This window comes from Coturnix japonica, unplaced genomic scaffold, assembly GCF_054131305.1.
Source record: "Coturnix japonica strain WE unplaced genomic scaffold, WE-NBRP24 Scf042, whole genome shotgun sequence".
NCBI classification, from domain to species: Eukaryota; Metazoa; Chordata; class Aves; order Galliformes; family Phasianidae; genus Coturnix; species Coturnix japonica.
Window position 1 is genome coordinate 2,956,010 of NW_028188945.1, and position 6,000 is coordinate 2,962,009.

The following is a 6,000-nucleotide window of genomic DNA, read 5'->3' on the forward strand; positions in this document are numbered from 1 at the left end:
TCTCATATATCTGCTGGAACTCCATTTTCTCATTCAAAGTCCTTGCACCTGTGCCTCTTGAGCCAGCAGCAGGAAATCTATTGCAGCTCTTTTCTGTAAAACAGCATGCCTGAAAGAAAAGTACTCAGATTTCGATTAGTTTTCTGTTTCTCCCAGACCGCCCTTTTGGGTGATCACTGCATCAGGTTTTACTTTTCTCGATGGGACCCATAAAATTTTTCCTGATTCTCTGTCCTTTACTGCGGCATAACCTCTTCGTTCAAAATGATTGATTGCATAATGTGCTGTGCCAATACTTCAGCCTGCTGGGCTATTGGGATCCTACCACTGTGACCTTTCCCTCCCCAAGGACACGTATCTTGTCCTTCAGGAGACGGTTGGCCCTTTCCACAATGCTTGTCCCTGGGAATTCCCAGTGATGCCTGTCGAGTGAGATATTCCCCAATGCTCCTTGAGTAGATCTCGAGATGAAGTACGAGCCATTGTCTGTCTTGATGTGTCGCAGCACACCAAGGACCATGATGGCAGTGGCCCAGTGTCGCTGAGCTGCAGGGGACTTAAATGTTAACATAACCATCACTCAATCAAAACCTTCACTGATAATACACTAAACAGAAGATTACATGTAACATCATAATTTTTGAGTTGACATATACACACTCATTCCAGCATTCATTTTAGACTATTCTATAAATGAAAATTTCTAAGCTAATGTATTATTACTTATCGATAACTATGAGGTGGCAAACCACCAAAAGGAGAGAGAAGGAACACAGTAGTGGTGGATGCGATAGGCAGTGCCAGCAGGGCGTCCCCTGCTTCAAAGTGCACTTTGCCTTTCTCACCCATCACAGATTCTCTCTTGTGCAGGGCTTTTTTCACATGTGCTCCATACATGCATGGCCAGTGCATGATACAGAGCCCAGATGAAACACCTGTTCTTAAAAGATAACAAACCACTATATTAGATCTCTCTACAATACAAACTACTCAGAAAAGTTATTGACAGCTATAGTCACTTATTTCTATTGTTACAAAAATCATCTATGGGTAATATAGTAAGTCTTGATGCAGTATAGAGTGAGATGCACCTGTAACTGTCAGAAAACAAATATCTTTGCACTGCTGTGTGCACATTGCATTCAGCCCACTACGGGCAAAACTCATCCTGGGATCTTCAGGACCTGCTCTAGTAAAGCTGCCACCGTTCCATCCAACTCCACCACCACAATTCCCCCTCCATACAATTTCAAGCTCCATCAACAAATTTGTCCAAGTCCCTACCCTAGTCCCCTAAATGTGTATATTACTGGGAGAAAATGAAGACATTCTTGCTCCGACTAGCAAGAGATACTTCTAATGTCTTGCTTTTGTCCCCATTCGGAAGTAACGATTTGTTTACTTTCACAAGCGGCGGAGCCGAGGGGCGGGGGGGGGGGGGGGGGTAGGCAGTGAGGAGGGGCAGCGCGGGGGTTTGCGTTCTCTTGCTGGCACTTAAACTTCTCTGCCTAGAGCAGATCACATTCAATATTTTAACTCACTGTTCTTCTGTAACCTTTTTCCTGTTTTTTGTTTTTCACAATTCCACTACTCGAACCCTCAATTACACTTCCATGTGACATTAATAATTCCACTTCCATATAGCATTCATGTTTACACATTCCTATTACATTAACAGTTCCATACACCATTTGCATTTATACTTTCATATACCATAAACCTTTAACAATCACAAAGACAGTGACAATAATCAATACAGTTTATCCTAAGTATTCTTCCTCTCCTCCAAGTTGTCAGCAGGAGTTTAACCGACTCCAACTCGGGCTGCAGTGGCTCGCTTGTCAGCTGGTCTTGTTTCAGCTTCAGAGACTCCACTCGAGCCCGGGGCCCCCTGACCAGGCCCCCAATTAACGATAAAAAGGAATGCCTCCCTTATCTTTGACCAATCCGAGACTTGGTCGCTCTTGTTCTCCCTTCTCCCTCCCCCCAGGTAGAGCTGGACCAGTAGCCCACCCTCTTGGGGAAGGGTTATTATGATTAGGAACGCCTCTGCCTCCGCTCCCGCTGATGCGGATTGGCTTCCATCTTGGTTAGTCCTATCCACCCCGCCCCACGGGGCGGAGCCACACCCACAACCCATCCCATCTCGAGGAAGGGACCCATCCTCCCGCCCCTGCTCACTCCCCTTCCCCACCCCCAAGGATGGGCGAAGGAGTGCAGAAGATACCGGTTGCTTTGGATACCGATATGGGGCCTCAGAGGAAGGCTTCTGCGGGTCAAGAGATAAGGATGTGGAATGTGTGGAATGCTGCTGGACGGGGCCATCTGCTCGTTGTTCAGCCGGAGTGATGGGTGCGGTCTGGATGGCTCCCGCCACCTTGTCTTTGTCTTTCAAATCCTCACATCTGCAAGAGAAAAAGCCTCCCGACCCAATTCCCAAAGCAGCCCCAAGCCGAGTCTTCCCTTTCCGAGCCGCTTTCAGCGCCCCAAGCACCAACCCCCACGTTTTGAACTCAGCATCTTTCTGCTCATTCATTGCGCGCTCACAGAGCGAAAAAGTTAAAGAGTCCCGCTTATTGTGATCCAAAATCACCCGAGGAGAGGAAAGCTCCCTCTCCTTTTCAAGACAACTAATGACGACTGCTATGTCCTTCTTAGAAGGCGTAGCTTTCCTACCATAGTAGGTTTTACAAAGTTGCAATACTACTCTAATGACGGAATACATTTACCCAGAGACCTGAAGTCTTCCTGGTCTTCTACGAACTATCGGCCGTAGGATAGGTGCAGCGCTGCATTCCCCTTTGCACCCCACCGAGAGTGCTTCCACGGGCTCGAACCGTGGATACCGCGTCCGTCAGCGCGGTTTTAGCCGTCGCACACTCACCTCCAGGACTTTGCCTCACACGGGGCACCATTTGTTACCTCGATCTGGTAACCTGGAAAGTCAAGTCCCTTTGTGAATGTGTATCGACGGCCCCGACCAAGTCACAGCTGTTTGTTACACCATTATGGTGAGCGGTAAAATGGCGTTTATTGGAATGTGAGGGTCCCTTATATAGGTATCCAGTTTCATCCTTACCTTTTTTACATATGCATGACCCAGCAGGGGAGGGCCTATCACGTTACATCCCGAGGGTCCGATTTCGCCTAATACAACAATGATCTTTTGAGGTCCCTTCCAATCCCTGACATTCTGTGATTCTGTGTTTGTATTGGTTCCGTTACCCCTATGATGGGTGAGGTCCCTCTTCAATAAGCAGCAGAATCTGGTACCATTCAGACCTCCTGCTCAGAGACCCCCTGTGTGATTGTTTTATTTTCATTTGCTTACAGATTGTTTCTGTTTGTGGTTGTGCTGTTATGATAGTATAACATGTGTTATATTACCTCAAGGGTTTAAAATGGACTTTTACTCCAACAAGTAAATATAAAAATGAACATGACACTGGAGACTTTTACTGCTGTATCATTCTGTGGGTTGGGGTGGCCTACATTCTGTGGCTACAATGTGTGGGCTCAGCTGTGATCCTGTATTGTTTTCTCCAATGTGCTGATATTAAGGTTGCTCTGTGGCAGATGCTACTTCTGGCACTGACTTTGCATATTTGCTGTTTTTTTGCAAAGGCTTTAGACTTGCATGTAGTACAGCTGGGCTGATAGGTGGTAACTTGAGCTGCTGTAGCTGGAGGAGGGGGGGGGGAGAGAAAGGAGGGTGGAATGAGGGACATAGAAATTTCATTCAATGAATTGAAATATCATAGAGCAAATGAGAGCCACAACCCTTAGATCTGCTGAGGTCAGCTACCTCATTAGTGAGTAGTGCTGCCTTTGAAAACTTTCTGGCATGAAATATTTCCCCATACTTCTCTCACAGTGCAGAAATAATTGGTAGGAGGATAAAAAATAAGTGGAGGTACTGGTTGACAGGCATGGACCTGCTTGTTTATCTTGCAGAAGGGAATTAATGCAGCATGAAATAACACCAGCTTTTGTCTGTGAATGGAGGTGACAGGGGACAGGTGCATCTGACTATGCAGTGGTTCTTCAGTTACTTAGGTTAAGGGTAAACCCAAAAGGAGTATACAGTTGGTTTGTCCGCGTTCATGAGGTTTGCCAGCAGATAAGTGTAGCAGGAGCATTTGCTGTTAGTACCTTGGGAAGTGTGTGGTCCAAGTATTGGTGCCTGCTGAATGCCTTTTAAAGCCCTTCTCGGCTCTGTCAGTGTTGTGGATTAGTACAGAGGGGCAGCTCTGTGTCTGTTGGCCAAAGGGGCCTGAGCTACAAAATGATTGATAAAGAGGGAGGCTGACTAAATCCGTGAGCCCCTGGGACTTGTTAGCCCATTTTCTTGTGTTTTCTGGAGGAGAAAAGAGCTGCCTCCATCCCAGCCCTACATCATTGGCTTGATGGTGGCACTGACAAATGTGGAGAGAGCCTGATGCTTTTTGCGCAGACATTTGGCATGGTGTTGTTGAGGTGAGAGTTTGGTTTAGACCCTTCTCTGCTCTTGAAGGGGTGGCTGTCAAGGGACAGGAACTTTCCATTTAGGGCTTTTTTTTTTTTTGCATAGGTAACAATGGGCCTGGTTTGCACTGTAGAAAAGCTGTCATGTAAATGGTGCCTGGCTCCATTGTCAACCATGTCTGGCTGTGTTCCAGCAGCTATGGTTTGCACAGTTCAGGTGTGCAGTGTGTGGAAGGCACACTTGTCCCAAGAGAATGTGGTGGGGAGAGGCAGGGAAATGTCCGATGCTGTATTTAAATAGAAATTGAGTACATGGGAAATGGGCACACGGAGAGAGAGAGACATGCCCTCCCATGTTGCTCCCCACGTGAATCATACTTGGCCATCTTTGGGGAGCATCCAGACCCTTGAAGCTCAGGCATGCAGAAAGCTCTCTGCAGTCTGAGTGCTCTGGTGGAGACGGGGCCACGCTGCCTCACCGACCCTCAGTGGGGACCCACAGCCGTACAGCACCATCAGCACAGCAGAACCGGGCCGTGCTCCTGATGCTGCCGCTTGTCCAACCTCCCTCTCGCTGCCCCCATTCTGCTCAGGCAGCCGGTCCCAGCAACAAACACCAGCACAGAACTGCAGCCCCGACTCGTCCCGCTCACTGACAGCCAGAGCAAGGACATGTTACACACCTTCCTTCAGCTCCGATCACCTTCCCGGCGCCACCATGCCGCCATGGCCTGGAACTGCTCCCGCCGGCACCAAGCGCTTCCTGCCCCTCCATCCCCCGCTCCTCCTTTCCCTTCACTTTCCATCCGCACTCAGGACACAGATCTCAATGGAGGTGGCTGCAGAACATCATCAGTGCAGGCAATCAATGGCTCGTGCTGCGCTTCACTGCCTTGTGCTCCTCACTGACTGCTCTGTTGTGCCCTTTCCTAACCCTGCAGGATCAGGATGGCCCGGCTGGCTTTACTGCAGAGCCTCATCATCTGAGTCTGAAGCCTTGGGGGAAAAGCTCAGCAGCTGCCGAGGGAAGATTTCATGCCGTGTCCTGCACACAGCCCAGCCCTCCCTGCTCTGCGCTCCTGGCATCCCCTGCAGCCCCTGTGCTGTGACCAACACGATTTGTGCTCGGACCCAACGCCCTCCCTGCTGCCGGCCCTCCCCCATGCCCATGTGCTGCACCCACAGCGGTTGCCCCAGCCCCACAGCCCCACAGCCTCCTGCAGGCAGCACAGCCCCGGGCACCGGGCTCGGCCCCAGCCCCGAGGTGCTGCTGCACGGGCTGAGCCCAGACCCACAGCTGAGATGCAATGACCACTCATCAATCTTTGGTTTCCCTCCTTCACATCCAGGTCCTTTGCTGCACACAGCCCAACAATCCTCTCTTTCACCTCCGGCAGTGCTGCTTGCTGCCATGCAGGCAGCAGGAGGCAGTGCCTTGTAGCTCATTGTACCGAGTCCACTGTGCAGGCTGGTGGAAGAAGGAAGACGCCAAGGCGCCAATTGAAAATGGCCACCAGACACTCCTGGCATCCAGCC